An 18,653-nucleotide genomic window follows, 5' to 3' on the forward strand; every position below is an offset into this window, starting at 1 on the left:
GTAATTAATACTTTGATATATACAAGTAATAATTCTACTTCACAGTGATATTCCACATCAAAGATGTTTTGAACTTATGTAGCCATGTCCAAGGCTCTGGGTCAGTCATTAAGGTCAATGATGACTTCTCCACAAGCTGAAGTCTCGATAAACCAAATTACAAGTTGCAGTATCTTGCCATCGGGGCACTTAAACTTGTGGAGCCTCCATCAGCTTTGTCATCTTCTTCAGAGGCTTCCTTGTCATCAGCAACAACTGCAGCACCTATCTCGCTGTTGGACAAAAGCTGGAAGCCAAGGCTACCACTATTGTTTTCCAGCCACTCCCATACGTCATCCTTGGGGACGTTGTCGCATCCAGTCATGAACTAGGCATGGAAGTCATTGACTTTGAACTCCTGGAAGACTGGTCAAATGCCTCTTCTCCTTCAGCATGGTTTCCAACACCGTGCTCCAGGCCAGTATGGTGATGTCCTTCTAACTGTCACCTACAAAGTTGTAGATGGCAGACTTCAGCACACTGATCACCAAGATTCTCACTGTTCATTACCCCTGTGTATCAAACACTCCTTTTCCTTGTCATCACCGCAACATCACTTCCTACAGGAAGTTCTTCACAAAAGGACATTTGACTAATTATATCTTCATAACACTTGTTCCATTGGCTGAATGAGTGCAATCATTGTATGAGGCAAATAAATGACCCTAATATGACCATCACCAAACCAAGTCTTTGCATTCTTCTCCCTGCATTTCCCCATGAGAAGCAAAGCCTTCACCCGTTTTCCAGCACTGCCAAGGTCCTGTGTCTGATGACGAATAACTTCTTACAAAAGTGAATATGGAACCAATCAGTTAAAGTGCATCTTGGGTTTTACTAGCTTTTTCATGGCAAATGAAAAGAAATCACTTTAGCCTAAATTTTATCAACCCATGCAAGAGACATGAAGTGTTGCAGTATGCAACTATCATTGGTTTGGAATGATGATACCAGTGAATTGGCACTGTTATAGCACACATGTTGTGGCTCCAAATGTTCTTTTCTCTCATCAGAGAGCCAAAAGGTGCTATGGGTGACAGATAGAATAGACCAGTTTTGTCAGAAGCCGTCAATTTGCCCAAAACTGAAGCCTTCTTTTTCACCAACTTCAATAGCTGGCATGCAACATTCTCAGATTCCAGACTTCTGTGGAAGTCGTCCTCAAGCATCCTGAAGCTTTGCCATGAGTGAACCTCCTTGTTAGAAATCCCAGTGAATCTTGAACTTAAAGAAATGCCAACCTTCCCAGCCTTGAAGTCCAGAGAATACCCCATGCAGGCCTGGGAACTTTGTATCTGCGGCAAATGTTACACGACGCTCATGTTCTACCAGCAGGATCCCTTTGCTGACAAAACCAGTTCAATGTTGGCTGGTTGTTGGCCTCATGACTGTAATAACGTTAATAATCAGGAGCATCTTATCCCAGGAAGTCCATCGATGAACTTACTGACCAGCTTGTAACTGGGAAGTGTTTGAATATCACGTAAAGTTGGCTGCAGTACTGCACTTGTCCATTATATGTGACATAGACCATCGTGCCTCGATTCTTGCAATGATTTCAAGCTGCTTTTACAGGGTTAGAACCTTCCTCGCCCTCTTAGGACGAGATGGGGCCTTACACAGCATGCACACACCGCAACATGTAGTAATAGTTGGACCTGCAGTGCCTGCATGCTCAGGGTAAAGCATCGCTTAAGGAAACCACTCACGAACAGTTCAAATAAGCGATTGATCACACATGAAGGTATGATGAGGGGAAAATGGTCTTTGTCATTGAGTGCACTGGTACTTTCCAGATGTAGCCAGTTAGAGAAAGATACATTATGATGCATTGTCTGTCATCCATCAAAAAACAGAAAATCACAGTTATGCATGCCTTTCCGTCAATAGTAGGAAAGTTTACAAAAAACGCTAGTGTTTCCCCATCCATTCACCTTCAACCATCCGCTATTGGACTGATGGCATATCCATTTCAGCTAATTAAAAAGGATATGCTTTGTGACTTGTTTAGTGACTTCATGCTTTTAAGCCAGTAACATTCACGAAAGCTCATTCTCTATCTCTTTTTCTCTTCCTATTTTGCATTACCAATTTCATTGGTTTTCATAATTTTTTTTTTTTATGTCATTGCATGCAGTGAAAACTACTGCATGACCAAACACCATGAGATAATAAATGAGAAATGCTAGGGGAGAAGGGGAAGGTAGGTGTGTGTACCTTTATTTGCATGTGTGTGTGTATGTGTTCTTGTGTGGGTTTCGGCTACTATACTGTATGTACAGTATATATGAAGGTGTTTTTTTTACCATGGTATCGGCTCTCTCTCTCTCTCTCTCTCTCTCTCTCTCTCTCTCTCTCTCTCTCTCTCTCTCTCTCTCTCTCTTAGAATAGTGCATTATTACTGTATTTTATTGCAAGTTACAGTACGGTGATATCTTTTAATAGAATGTGAAAAAACAAAGGTGTTATAGGTAATATGTGTGTGCAGTAGGGTGTTTCTTAGCGTAGTGTCAGGCTCTCTCTCTCTCTCTCTCTCTCTCTCTCTCTCTCTCTCTCTCTCTCTCTCTCTCTCTCTCTCTCTCTCTCTCTCTGCTTTGTGGATGATTGTTTCATTAAAAGTTACAGTATAGCACTGTAATATCCTTTAATAAAATGTGGAAAAAGCATACACAAAAATCACAATAAAAGTTCTAAGGAAGTCAGACACCTGTGTATCCCTCTCCACCCTTCCCACATGGCATTCCCACCCTCTCCTAGCATAGGGAACTCCTTCCCCAGCTACCCACCTTCCCAGCAACCCCTTCTCTGTGTGCTCATTTCAAACAGTTTATTACTGCTCCCTTCCCATTGTGTCAGCCATCTTCCCCCCCCACCCTGAAAACTTTCCCACCCCCAAAATCCTTTCTCAGCCTGTTTATGGGCATAAGCAGTGTTACCAGCATTTCTCTAGACCCAAGTGGCATTGCCACCCACTGGAGAGTGGTTTGTTAATTTTAAAAAATTTTTATTTAATTATATATAAAAATCTTTGGTCCATAATCTGTATCTGGAAAATCATTTAGATCTTCAGATAATGTGAAATCAGATAATCGAGGGATTACTGTAATTGAAATGACTGATTACAGCTGGTAAAGGTCATACTCCTGTATAAGGGCTCTGGTTTGTATAAGGGCTCTGGTTTGCATACCTGGAAAAATACAAAACCAAAAATGTAGTATTTTTAATTTACAGTATTCTGTTATTAGTTTATTATTAGTTTAGTCTTTTGTAATTGATTACATAAAATATCTGTATTAAAGAAGAATATTCTTTGGGTTAGTCTTACGATACCTCACATCAGTAATTGTAGATATTAAAAGTGAGCAAGTGAATGTAGTATGCAAGTGCATGTGGTAGACATGTGTTTACAGGAACTAAAGTTTGACAGTTTGCATCATATTGCAATCTTGAGAATATCACTATAAGAATATTGTTCTGCATAAATACTGTAAGAAAATATCTTTCTGTGCAAAATATGTCTTAGAGCTTCAGTGTTCTTTGGTAATTTTTAAAATGTTTTTTGCATCTCATGTTCATTGTCGGAGAAGAAAGATTTGAATGCAGGTTTGAGCTTCATTTGGTTATCTGCCAGTTTTGTGAAGGACAGTTTTGAAATATTACTTCAGTTGAAGCTAATTCAACTGTAAATACAGCTGGTATAATGATTAGTGCTGTAGTTAACCTCATCATAATTCAGACATCTTGTTTACAGGGTTCACAGTATGCAATATGGAAATTGAGTGACTTACAGGATTGTACTAAGACAGTAGCACTATTCCTTTTCAACAATGCCCAAAAGAACTTGTGGAAACATAGTGTTGGAACTGTCATAGGGTTATCAATCCAGCTATTATGAAAAAGATTAAAGAGGATTCATATTGACGGGTATGAAGGAAAACTAAAATGGTTCATTACTGTTGTATGTTGATGATGACATTTTGTTGTTGCCTTTTTGTTGAAGTCACTCACTAAAGTAGAAAAAAATACTGAAGTATAAAAAGGTAACGTTAATAATTTGGATGATTTTTTTGCAGACAAGGTGATAAAAACACTGATATTCTCACACTGTCAATTTATGACTCAAACAAAGCTATGATTATGGGCAGCTCCAAAGATTTAGGATGGTGTAAGGGCAGGTAAGTTTGCAGTACAGTACTTTCTTGTCTCCTCTAGGAATGTTATTTTTCAGACTTGTTACTGTTTGCTGTAATTTTTACAAGAACTATTTGACTATTATTGAGAATGAATCTCACCTACTATTAATGATAGCTGTATCTTTGCACAAGCAGTGTGATTGGCATTCAATATAAAGAAGATTGCTTGGCTTTCCAGATAACTGTCTAGTTCACCTTTTCTCCACGAGGTGTCTAGTTCTTGTCAGAATTCTTCTCTTTACCGTCCTTGTGGTGCTATGAACATTTTCTAGTTTGGCCTTGGGCTGTTTTTCACGTTGTTGTTGCTCTTTGTAGTTTCTTTACTCAGGGTGTGTTTGACTAGCAGTGGGAACAAAATCATCAAATTTTGCAGGAATGATTTCTGTGCTAACGGAATGTATTCAGTATACTTATAAACAGAGGGTGTGCAGGTTGTAGGAGCCAGGAGTGTAATACCAACCACAGTATAGTTGTGAAGAGTGTAGGGAGTGGTCAGAGGAATTTACTAATAAATTCTTCAGATATAGGAACAGATGCTTGAGGGAAGTAATTAATTACAACAGATTATAGGTCTTTTAGTTCCTTTATCTTCATCGCCAGCTCTTTTTTCTAAAGTTACACTCTTCTCATCTCACCTCTGACTAAACCTGAGCCTACAACTTCAGCTTTGCCATCTGATCCCTTTTGCTCAGGGAAAAGTGTATTCTGTTCTGGGGTTACCTTATTCTAGAATGTGTTAGTCTTATTCTAGAATCTGTTAGTCTTTATTCTAGAATCTGTTAATCCGTTTTGTAGAATCTGTTAGAGTTTAACTAGATATATTTTGGGTAACCAGTCCATATCCCCCATAGTTGTGGATTCTTTCACATGGTCCCCTAGGAGTTAAGATGTGGAGTCTTTCTTATCTATAGCCTGAGTGTGGACTGCCCTGCAACAGTTGGAAGAGTCTGCTGCCAGGGAACCAGGTTTGTTCTTGGGTCAGGTTGTTTTGCACCCTCTGAAATCTTTGTAATGTCTCAATCTTCTAGGTATTTGGCTAACTCAATACAAGACTGTTTCAAGTATTGTGAAGTCTTCATGCTGTTATCAGAGTCGCCTTTTTCAGACTATAATGGCTGGAGGTTAGGCTTGGCTTTAGCACCTAATTTTTAGGAGAGGTATTTTTTTTATTTCCAGTGATAATATTGTTCATTCGGTTGTTGAGCCCCTCTCATCTGTCTGTATCTGTCTCATATTAATCCTTCCACTCCCCATCATAATTTACTACTTCCACCTGTATCTGGCTGTTATGGCCTTCTTTTTCTGCCACCTCTGATATTCTTTTTCAGTTTCTTATTCATTAGTAGTTGCCTCAATTGATCGTAAGCTAGATGCCATGCTAGTAACTGCATTGCTTTGTAGTTTGCCTTCTGTTGGCAGTATTCAGTCATGTGAAGGGGTTGTGTCAGGTATCATTGACCCCTGTAAGTTTTCAACTGTTTAATGTCTAAATAAAGATATCCTGAAGTGATAATGCTAAAAAAAAAAAACTTTAGATTGGTTTATTGACAATTTTGTTCATCGCTTTTGTGGCACTGTGAACGACAAATTAAAAAGTAAAAAAAGACGTAGAATAATTCTGGATAGGATCAATTAAGTTATACACTGTTTTGACTGTTATATGTGTAAATAAACATATGCAAACATTATTGCAAAAAAATTTGTTGATTGGTTTATGGATGGTTTTATATGGCACTATTAACGACAAATTGTAAAAACATAAAAAATCCCTGTAAAAGAGTGCCAAAAAATTTATATACAAAAATAATTGTCACCACTAAAATATCCATTCTCTCTAATGGTAGCATCATAGAGAACTTGCTCAAGATGTCCTTAGTCTCACAGGATTCTTTTGTTTTTCTGTTTTCTCAAAACTTTTTTTAAAATTAAATGCTATATCTCCATGAAGACTGAACCAAAATCAGTGAAACTTTACAGAGTGTAGTATAACTGTATATCTCTATTTTGTAATCAGGAAAACCACTTTTCTGTGCAACTTTTTGAAAGTAGGTCCACGCCCTTTAGTTGGAAGAAGTGGTTTGAACAAGAGAAATAGGTTACAATGTTGGGGCTAGAAGCTTGCCCAGACTAGATCATTAGCTAGCAAACTGTTGCACAGTAGCATAAACTGGAAAGAAACCTTCTACGACATATATTGGAGACGATGGTCCACTCTCTTTTACAGCAGTCAAGGCTACCTCATAATGTGAGGCTGAGAGAGAAAAGCAGCACCACTTACTAAGTTCATCTTGAGACCCACAGTGACAGAAACTAGGTTCATCTTTCAACAAATCAAGGGTCATTTCGAGACAAGGAGTGACAAAACCCAAGTTGATAGGAGTGACAAAACCCAAGTTGATCTTCCAGCAAATCAAACTGACGGGAGAAAAGGCAGAGATATCTTGGTGCCCCTGAGAATGTAGTAAGCAGTATTCTTAGGTAGCATAAGGTCTGCTACAAAGAACAAAACACTGGGAACTTTCTGAACTGTATTTGTACAAATGTGAGGCAAAGAGGTTGAACACTTGTTTGCCAAAAGTTCACTGCCAAAAAGGTTAGGATATATCTGTCCCCTTGGCAATTGAAAATGCTTTAAAACATTCCTTTTAACAGGAATGTCTGTGGCTGGGCACACATCTTAGCAAATCAATTTTAAGTATCTGCACTAAAACAACTTTGCTGGTGACACTGTAGAGATACCATCATACGATCATATGTTGCAGCTATCATCAGTGCACATTCCAAACTTGATGTATGCCATTGTTGTTCTCTGCCAATACACCTAAGCCAGATATACAGATAGTTGCTGACTTACAACCTATACAACTTATGACTTACCTAACTTTGTAACACTATAATGTACATTATCACAATAATGTAGTTACGAATGGGCAGGAAACAAAAGTTTCCTAGGCTAAACATGAATCCTAAAACATTTAGACAGGCTTATCAAGTTTAGGTTTGTCTAATAATTTATTGCTATACTTTATAATCAACAACCAATTACTGTACTATATCATATTTTTGTAAGTATTCTACACTGAGGAAATTTTATGTAAATGTGCAACATCTGAATTAAAACTTTCAAGTTGAAAAATTGATGGGAAATGCAATTACAAATTACAACAAACGATACCATGTAAATCCATGAAATATATAAAGTTTAATAACTGTTGACAGAATAAACTTGAAATTTAAAAGATTTAATGTAGAAACATAAGCAACAACACCCACCCACAACATGAAGTCTCAAGACAAACTCACAAAATATGCCTAAGATTTCAGAAAAAGACATTAGTAGCATTACCATTTCAAATCCTCCAGCATTAGCAAATTCTGGAATGATCTGGATAAGTTGAACTGATTCAATCAGAAAGGTCTATCTAAGAAATTCAACATAGTTGCCTTTGTTTATTTTGCAAAACTAAAAGTACAAAAATCACAAGGCTCTTCACAAGCTATAATCTGTTTACCCATTTACAGTACCTTTTTGGTCAATCGGTGAGGCATCTTACAGATCTCTGAAGAACCAGAAATTGATGAGAAACTATCTTCACACACTTTGTTCATATTCTCATCAGGGAGCAGTTTCAGGTAGTTCTTACAATCATCCTTGTTGTCTGACGACTCTTGAGTGCATCCTTCAGTTCCATCTCTTCTCAAGTTACTATTAAATTCATGTGGCTTCTCTCCTTCTGTAATATTTGTCCTCCTCCTTTTCACACTGATGTCAGCAACTCTCTCACCTGCCATTTCCATCTCAGCCAACTCCTGACATGAAACAAGACAATAAACATATGACTTCAAGGACAACCAAATAATAAAGTAAGTCTCATGTCAAACAAAAGCTCTTTCCCCTACAAGATTAAAGATCATGAGAATCAAAGTACAAATAATTACTATTTAGTTTGGAAAATTCAGAGTAATGTGTGACTGAATTACCTTGGCAGAGTCTTTAGCTAGGAAACTGGAAAGTTTTCTTTTTGCACAGGAAGTAGAGTTTTTATCCAGACCACGCACATGCATATGAAGGTCCTCATCATCATTCTCGTTGCACTTTACTTTTCGACCAGTCTGAAACAGAATAAAATAAGAGAATCAGAAAATCTGTACAGTATTCAAGACTATCCAGTCATAAAAATACAAATGACATAAAATCTTTCTTGGCTCTAAATGAACCAGTAAATTTCTCACAAAATAAGCTGACAAGTGATCACCTCGTCAACCAGAAAGAGAGGTATTCTTGCAAACTAACACCAATGGCCTGCCAATAATACTCAAATAAAGAAGCAAAATTGGCCTCATTGTTTGGGATCTCATCACATAGTGAAACAAAAATTGCACTACTCATAACAGCATCTCACCTGCCTCTCAGCAAAAAATTTGGGGAACCAAGAAATTTTCAAATCTATCATCAGAAAATTTCAGGTTCAGAGATCTAGCACTCACGAACAAGCAATACAAGAATCATCCTGAATACCAACAGCCAAAAGCCAACAAAGGCTGTGCAACTTGTCAACCAATTTACAACAATCCCAAGGCTGGCAAAGAAAGTCTAAAGGGTGAGGGCTCAATCTTATCCTTTTCCCAACTGGTCAACAGTAAGTTACACTATGAAGGGCATGTCACATCCCACTACTGAAGCCAAAGCAAAAAACCCACACAAAATTGTTAAAAGATTCTATGAACATGGACTTAAAGAGAGGTCCACATCCTTTAGTTGGAAGAAGTGGTTTGACGAACAGCAAAACGCTTCAATGCTGGGACAAAGGGAAGCTTGTCTAGACTAAGAGATCATTAGTTAGCAAATAGCTGCAGAGCAATAAACTGGAGAGAAACCTTCTACGACACCGATTAGAGAGATGGTCCACTCTCTACTACAGTAGTCAGGGATACCTCAAAATGTGAGATTAAGCAAGAAAAGTAAAAAGTAGGAACTACTATGGTCATCTTGAGACCCAAAGTGATAGAAACTAAGTTCATCTTTCAACAAATCAAGAGTCAATTTGAGACCAAGTGTGACAAAATATAGGTTGAACTTTCAGCAAATCAAACTAACGGGAGGGAAGGCAAATATATCTTGATTTCCTGAGAATGTTGGAAGCAGTCTTTAGGTAGCGTAAGGTCTGCTACAAAGAAGAAAATACTGGGAACTTTCTTTATCTGTACAATTGAGTGGCAAAGAGGTTGACCACCAGTTCCCTAAAAGCTCACAAAAAAAAACAAAACCTATCTCTTCTTGACAATTAGCAATGTTTCCCAAAACATTCCTTTTAGCAGGAATGTCTGTGACTGACAGCTTAATATCTTGGCAAATCAACTTGGGCATCTGCATTAAAACAGCTTTGTTACTGACACTGTGGAGATAAAATCATAAGATCTTATACTGCAGTGATCATCACTCCAGAGATTCCAAACTTCATGTACCCAAGGTTTTCCCTCTGCCAACAAACCTAACCCTGACTTAAAACCTATACAATTTACAGCTGATCTGACTTTGTGACACTAATGTACATTATCACAATAATGTGGCTATGAATGGGTCACGAAACAAATGTTTACTAGGCTGTATATGAATCCTCAAACCTTTAGCCAGGCTTACCATACTTACAGCTTGTCTAATAATTTATTACATTTCTTATAATTAACAATCACTTACTGCAGAACTTTATATTTTTGTAACTATTCTATAGTGAGGAACTGTTATGAACTATACAAGATATGTAAATGCGTAACAGGCAAGTTAAACCTTTCAGTTGTTGAAAAGTTGATGGAAAATGCAACTGAAATTATAACATTCTGTCAAAACTATAATGTTTAATAACCATTCACTGAAAAAAATAACTTAAATTATTGTGGAAACATAAGCAATGCCCCCGACAACATAGTCACAAGAAAAACTCACAAAAAATCCTAAGAATTCAGAAAAACAAAAAGAATTATGAGCATTACCACCATTTGCTATTCTTGCGCACTACTACAATTTCCCTGGCAGTGCTATTTGTATAAAGAACCCAAAAATGGACCAAGACTTTTGGGATCTCTACACATAGTATCTCAAGGATTGCCAAGTGGACATAAAATATGTCGACTACAAAAGTTTTTTTTTTTAAATATTCGCGGAAAAATCCTTACAGACCTCGTTTGCGAAAAATTTTAAATCACGCGCCTTGAGGGATGCTGGGAGTTCACGGATCACGCTGTTGTTTTGTTTACATGTGACCCAGCTGCGCATCATAAATTTCTTTCTTAGCCCAAAAGAAAGCATCAGCTAACTCTGCTGAAAATCAAAGAAATTCTTTAGTCACTAATCGTAATTTTTGCACCGTTTTCTATTAGCCTTTACATAAAGTTTTACACATGAAAATGTGCAATTTCATGTAGAATACAACAAAAACTAACTCATGGTTGTAGCTTTTATCAGTTTTGACATATTTTCATATAAATCACGATAAGTGCCTAAATTTCAACCTTCGGTCGACTTTGACTCGACCGAAATGGTCGAAAAATGCAATTGTAAGCTAAAACTCTTACACTCTATAGTAATATTCAATCATTTACCTTCATTTTGTAACAAACGAGAAGTCTCTAGCACAATATTTCGATTTATGGTGAATCTTTGAAAAAAACTTTTTCCTTACGTCCGCCCTAACTCTGCTGAGAATCTCAGAAATTCTTTAGTCACTTTGTCGTAATCTTTGCACTGTTTTCTATTAGCAGTTACATAAAGTTTTATGTATGAAAATGTGCACAATTTCATGTAGAATACAACAAAAAATAACTCATGGTTGTAGCTTTTATCAATTTTGACATATTTTCATAAAAATCATAAGTGCCAAAATTTCAACCTTCGGTCAACTTTGACTCGACCGAAATGGCCGAAAAATGCAATTGTAAGCTAAACCTCTTACATTCTAGTAATATTCAATCATTTACCTTCATTTTGCAACAAACGAGAAGTCTCTAGCACAATATTTCGATTTATGGTGAATTTTTAAAAACTTTTTCCTTACATCCGAACTAACTCTGCTGAAAATCTTGTAAGAGACTGACGCCGTCTCTTCCAAACACGTGTGTGTTCGTGTATTAAATCGTCCATCGGAGTGGACAAGACAACAAGAGCATCTCGTTTTCTTTCTCTAAAGGAACGATTTCAACCATACAATATTTCCGTCTGTTTCTCCCTAACCATTGTTGTCTTGATGTATGTACAATCACCACTACTTGCATTGCTATGCAAACATTCTAATCATGTACTCATAATGTTCCAACGAACCTTCTGTATCAAACTGCGTGTATGTTTCTGTTTGTGAAGACGCCAAACGTCTCGCCACTCCGATGGATGACGAACACACGAACCCACACGTGTTTGGAAGAGACAGCTTCAGGCTCTTACAATCTCAGAAATTCTTTAGTCACTGTCATAATTTTTGCATAGTTTTTTATTAGCCGTTACATAAAGTTTTATATATGAAAATGTGTGCAATTTCATGTAGAATACAACAAAAAATAACTCATAGTTGTAGCTTTTATCAGTTTTGAAATATTTTCATATAAATCACGATAAGTGCCAAAATTTAAACCCTCGGTCAAATTTGACTTGACCGAAATGGTCGAAAAATGCAATTGTAAGCTAAAACTCTTACATTATAGTAACATTCAGTCATTTACCTTCATTTTGCAACAAACAGAAAGTCTCTAGCACAATATTTCGATTTATGGTGAATTTTTGAAAAACTTTTCCTTCCCTCCAATGGCTGTAACGCTGTTGAAAATCTCATTATTTCTTTAGTCACCTTGTCGTAATTTTCGCACCGTTTTCTATTAGGCGTTACATAAAGTGTTATACATGAAAATGTGCGCAATTTCATATGGAATACAATAAAAATAACTCATGGTTGTAGCTTTTATCAGTTTTGAAATACAGTGAACCCCCGATTCTGGGTTTCTCTGTGGAACATATCTAGCCATCATTTAGCGGAAAATTCGCGATTCGCGGTATTTTTCACTGAGAAATATTCACTAATTACTGTATTTTCATATAATTTTCATGAATAAATGCATTTTTGTGATAAAACTATTAAAATATTCAGGTATAAGCATTTTACAGGGTTTTTCTGTGTTTAATCTATCAAAATGGGCAGTTTCTAAGTGTTTTTAGAGGGTTTTAAGCATTTATGGATTTGACCCATTCGCTGGGGCGTGTGGGGACGCATCCCCCGTGAATACGGGGGTTCACTGTATTTTCATATAAATCACGATAAGTGCCAAAATTTAACCTTCGGTCAACTTTGACTCGACCGAAATGGTCGAAAAATGCAATTGTAAGCTAAAACTCTTACGTTCTATAAACATTCAATCATTTACCTTCATTTTGCAACAAACGGAAGTCTCTAGCACAATATTTCGATTTATGGTGAATTTTTTTGAAAAAACTTTTCCTTACCTCTTTGTGGGTAACTGCTGAAAATCTCAGAATTTCTTTAGTCACCGTGTCGTAATTTTCGCACCATTTTCTATTAGGCGTTACATAAAGTGATATACATGAAAATATGCGCAATTTCATGTGGAATACAACAAAAAATAACTCATGGTTGTAGCTTTTATCAGTTTTGAAATACAGTGAACCCCCCGTATTCGCGGGTTTCTCTGTGGAACATATCTAGCCATCATTCGCGGAAAATTCGCCGATTCGCGGTATTTTTCACTGAGAAATATTCACTAATTACTGTATTTTCATATAATTTTCATGAATAAATGCACTTTTTGTGATAAAACTATTAAAATATTCAGGTATAAGCATTTTTACAGGGTTTTTCTGTGTTTAATCTATCAAAATGGGCAGTTTCTAAGTGTTTTTAGAGGGGTTTTAAGCATTTGCGGATTTGACCCATTCGCAGGGGCGTGTGGGGACGCATCCCCGTGAATACTGAGGGTTCACTGTATTTCATATAAATCACGATAAGTGCCAAAATTTAACCTTCGGTCATCTTTGACTCGACCGAAATGGTCGAAAAATGCAATTGTAAGCTAAAACTCTTACGTTCTATAAACATTCAATCATTTACCTTCATTTTGCAACAAACGGGAAGTCTCTAGCACAATATTTCGATTTATGGTGAATTTTGAAAAAAAACTTTTTCCTTACCCTCCTCCGCGGTAACTGCTGAAAATCTCAGAATTTCTTTAGTCACCTTGTCGTAATTTTTCGCACCATTTTCTATTAGGCGTTACATAAAGTGATATACATGAAAATATAATTTCATGTAGAATACAACAAAAATAACTCATGGTTGTAGCTTTTATCAGTTTTGAAATATTTTCATATAAATCACGATAAATAGAAAAAATTTGACCTTCCGTCAACTTTAACTCGACCGAAATGGTCGGAAACTGCAATTGTAAGCTAAAACACTTACAGTCTAGTAATATTCAATCAATTACCTTCATTTTGCAACAAACGGGAAGTCTCCAGCACAATATTTCGATTTATGGTGAATCTTTGAAAAAACTTTTTACGTCCGTATGCGTTTAATTCATGCATCATTTTGTGATAATATTTTCTCTGTGTTGCTTTTGATCGTTTTACAATTTGTTATATACCAAAATCATTGCAATTTTAGTGTACAATACAACAAAAAAATAACTCATTAGCTTTAACCGCTTTTGCTCACAGCCGATTTGTATACAATTATGTATGAAATTTTTTCGCACTGTCATATATTCCAATATATATATATGATAATGACATTTTTTCATTTCTGATGGTTGCATACTAAACTTTCAGGCAATGACAAAAAAAGGAGCCAAATATGAACTCTTAATCTTAAAAACTAAAGCGTGCTGTGACTTTTTGAAAAAACTTTTTCCGCTTCGCGCTAACTCCCGAACCCGCCTGCATACGGCGCAGACACTTTTGTAAATAGAGGCTCGGCGTTTAAGGGGTAACTGGTATTGGTGGAGGTCTGTTACACCTATAATCCCAAATTCTTAGCAATCAAAGGAACACCAAGCAGTGTGTATATAGACAAACCATCTTCCCTTCTTTAGGTATACAGGCAGTCCCTGGTTATTGGCGGGGTTCCGTTCCCGACGACGTGACGACAACCGAAAATCGGCGATAATAGCACTGATCCCTGGTTAGCGGTGCCAATAACTGGTTAGCGGCACCGATAACCGGTGATCAGCGCCGCCGATAAGAGGCGATCAGCGCCGATAACCGGTTATCATTGCCGCCGATAAGAGGCGATCAGTGCCGATAATCGGTTATCAGCGCCGAAAATCTGGTTATCGTCGTCACTAGACAAACGCCGTAAAACCGGATTGCCGGTAACTGAGGCTGCCGACAACCAGAGACTGCCTGTATATATATATATTGATACACATATGTATGTATACATAATGTGTAGGTTTATATTTATACATAATATACATACTTATGACATCATTAAATATTTTTATCCAACTAGATGTTGATGTAAGTACAGTGAACCCTCGCTACTTGGCGGTTCGACTATCATGGGATTCACGACTTCATGGATTTTTTCTATTATTTATGTATATTATAAGAGAAATATATAACGGATTTTCCGGAAATTTCAAAAATAGTCGCGATATATGAAGACCCAAATATTTCATTAATTCCATTAATAATTATTAATATCTGCCAGTACTGTTGGTTCATTGCATTATGACATATACAGTAATTCAGTACAAAATGAAATTAAACAAAAAGAGAATGCGATCATACGATAATTCATTATAGTACTAGTAAAATTAAACTGAACATGAAACGCTAATCAGATGCAGTCTGACATTGTCATATTTGAATGGTGTAAGGCTGCTGATGGCTACATATATACTAATTATAAAATACAAATGTAATGAATGTGCATCTTTCCATGAATCTTTTGTACTGCATCCAATAATATTGTTTGTTGCAAAATCACATCTCAAATAAACCTATACTACTACAACAAAAAAGCATAAAATAGCGTAAAGTATATTTGAATTTGAAACTAGCATGTAAGATGGGCTGTGATGGTTCCATTGGTGATAGATGACGAATCAGCTCCCAAGTTTTGTAATCTCGCCTGTGATTGGTGTTTTGACCGTTTCTCCGACCCGCAGCAGCTTCCCTTGTCTCTGACCATAGCATCTTCTCGCTGCCACTTCGTTTCCTGCTCTCTCGGTAGATAGATGCTGTTTACATTACCAGTGCTGTGCGTGACAGTGTGTGTTTGAAGTTGAACTTTTTTTAACTTTGTTTAACCCCTACAATGGCTCCCAAAGCGTTCTGCTTCTGCTAAGGCTGGTACTGACCCTAAACGCCAACGGAAAAATGATGACGATTGCTGAGAAGGTGACACTTCTCGATATGTTGAAGGAAGGGAGAAGTTACGCGGCGTGGCCCGCCATTTTGGAGTGAAGCGAATCCACCGTTCGCTACATTAAGAAGGATGAGGCGAAGATTAGGAAGACGGCTGCCATCACCTTTAGCAAGTCAGCAAAGCGAGTTATTACGGCTCGTAATAAAACGATCGTCCGTATGGAAGGTGCTTTGTCAATCTGGATTGTTGACTGCCGGAAGAAGAAAATAGCCTTGATACGAACACCATCCGAACCAAGGCTTTGAGGTTGTATGAGAATTTCGCGGCAAAGGAACCTCAAGATGATGGCGACCACGCTGAAGAAGAAGAGGAAGACGACGAAGATGATGTAGATGAACCTCAAGCAGGGACATCCACTGATTCCCAGCCTCAGACACGACGTTTTACCGCCAGCAAAGGATGGTTCGCCAAGTTTCAAACGCCGCCTGAAAAGTGTTTCCCTGCATGGCGAGGCTGCTTCCGCTGACACGGTCGCTGCTGAAACTTACGCCGAATGAGACGTTCAAGAATATTATCGCTGAAGGTGGATACAAGCCCGAACAAGTCTTTAATATGGACGAGATGGGTTTGTTTTGGAAGAGAATGCCATCGCTAACTTTCCTGTTCAAAGAAGAAGCCAAAGATCGTGTTACCTCGTGATGTGTGGCAATGCTGCGGATTTTTGCTAAAGCCAGGGCTTATTTATGTCGAAAAACCCTCGTGCTTTGAAAAATAAAAATAAGAATCTCCTTCCGTGTATTGGATACATAATCCAAAAGCATGGATTACGTAAGATGTTGACCTCCAACTGGTTCCACCAGTGTTTTATCCCACAAGTCAGTAAATATCTCTTAGAGAAGGGCTTGCCATTTAAGATCCTTCTCCTGTTGGATAACGCTGGTGGACACGTGACTGATCTTTCGCATGAGGGCATTCAGGTTGAGTTCCTGCCACCCAACACAACGTCCTTAATTCAACCGATGGACCAGGGGTTATCAGGCGTTCAAGGCCCTCTACATGAAGAATACCTTGGCGGACCTCGTTGCGTGTGTGGATGCCGCCCAAGAAGATGAGGATGAAACATTCAATTTGAAGGCGTACATTGGCGGCAGTACACAATTGCCACGTGCCTTCAGAACATCCAGAAAGCACTGCAAGAAATGAAACCTGCTACCGTTAACGCGAGCTGGAGGAAGTTTGTGGTCCGAGATTGTTGACGACGGCGAGGATTTACGCCTGCCGAGATTCAACACTCTGCAGTACGGAAATCTGTGCAGTTGGCTGCGATAATTGGAGGTGACGGGTTTGGCGACATGACGACAGAAGACGCGTTGGACGAGTTGTTGGACTGCCATTCCCAGCCGCTAACTGACGCAGACCTCGAAGACCTGACAAAATCAGCCAGTGAGAAGAAAATGAACCACAGGAAGAGACCCAAGAAGTTGTCGAAGAAACAGGCTTAACATTAGAACGGCTTGCCAAGCTCTGCAACCTAGCGAAGGAGCTGAAAGAATTGTCACAAGAATGGGACGAGGATATGGTTAGTTCTCTGCAGTTCTGCAACAAAATCGATGAAGACATGACTCCTACAGGATGCTCTTCGATCGAAAAAAGAAGCAGCGGCAGCAACTTTCCGATCACAATGTTCTTCCAGCCTTGCAAAAAGAGCCAGTTCCTCCTGCTACTATGCCTTCGGAAGAAATTGAAGAAGTGTCCCAGGAAGAAGTTGAAGAGGTGTCCCAGGAAAAGACACCTCAGTCTGAAGAGACGTAAAAATACAATCATTGGCTGCACAGTAGAAGACATCATCAGCTTCATCATCATCATTTCTACTGTGCAGTAAATTCATCGCCATCATCATTCAAGTTTTTCTTCAACTTCTTTCATGGTGGGTACAGTAACAATCTTTATTTCTTTATATACTTTAATATTCTAACATTTTAATATTAGTGCCTGTTTTAGATTAGGGTACTGTACATGCATTAAGTGTTCTGTACATTAAAGGGTGGTTTGTTAACAGTACATACGAGGAGGGCTTTTTATTGTAACTTCCAACTCTATCGTGGTGAGTAAAATACTGTACAATTGTACAGTACGCACCATAACAATCTTTCTATTTTTTTATGTTCACTTACTGTTTTATTGCTTATCATTTGTGCCTGTGTACTGTATGTATTATTGTAGATATCTGTACATTACTGTAAAGGGTGGTTTGTTAACAGTACTATGTAAAGGAGGGTTTTAAAAGTCTGAATACATGTTAAATACTGTAAATATGGTGTCCCTACTTCGCGGATTTTCAGCTATTGCAGCCAGTTCTGGAACCTATCTACCGCGATAAACGAGGGTTCACTGTATTGTTTATTCCTTTCACTCAGAATAGGAAAGACCCTTCTTTAGACAGAAGCAGGGAAGATTGTGGTATTTCCTTGGTTTTTTCTGGGCAGGAAGTGTGTGCCCAGTATGTATTCCATGTTTGTTACTTAAATAGGAGGACCCAGCTTTTAAGATAAGTCTCAGCTCCTCTTGCTAGTGCTGGCAAACACAAGAAGTCGGTGTTGGAATACCTCCCTTCCTTTTAACTTTTTAACTCTCTGACACTATAATTCAGACATGTTTACAACATTTCCCACAGCAGTCAGTCATACAGCTCAGATTAAAACTCATGAAGTCATGGGCATGGAACTGTTTCTGGAATTTTGGAGTAACTTTTTGGTAATATGGGTGATGAGGGCAAGTGCCTGAAGTATCAGACCACCTTTACCTCATCCTTCCTACAGACTTCACCCACAGGTTCCCAAACTCCTTTTCTGTTGGACCTATGGTGGCTGCTCAGCAGGTTGTGTAAGCACCCAGCTTTCAAAAAGAAAAGGGTAGGGCTGAGGTTGAATGCAAAGTGACTGGCTTTTACCCATTTTCCTTACCCTCTCTAAGGAGCAGCAGCTTGGCCCAAGTGCTCACTGGACTGGATGTACTGTAGATGTAGGTGGCTACTCAATTGAGCAACCAGTTG

The 18,653-nt window shown here is 38.1% G+C and overlaps 1 protein-coding gene across 1 annotated transcript in view; it reads left to right on the plus strand.

Annotated features, from left to right (window-relative positions):
- Positions 1–18,653, plus strand: part of Mcm10 (minichromosome maintenance 10 homolog) — a 178,678-nt gene that overhangs the window by 43,869 nt on the left and 116,156 nt on the right. The window lies entirely within an intron of this gene.

The sequence above is a fragment of the Macrobrachium rosenbergii genome, chromosome 7 (genome assembly GCF_040412425.1).
Source record: "Macrobrachium rosenbergii isolate ZJJX-2024 chromosome 7, ASM4041242v1, whole genome shotgun sequence".
In the NCBI taxonomy this organism is placed as follows: Eukaryota; Metazoa; Arthropoda; class Malacostraca; order Decapoda; family Palaemonidae; genus Macrobrachium; species Macrobrachium rosenbergii.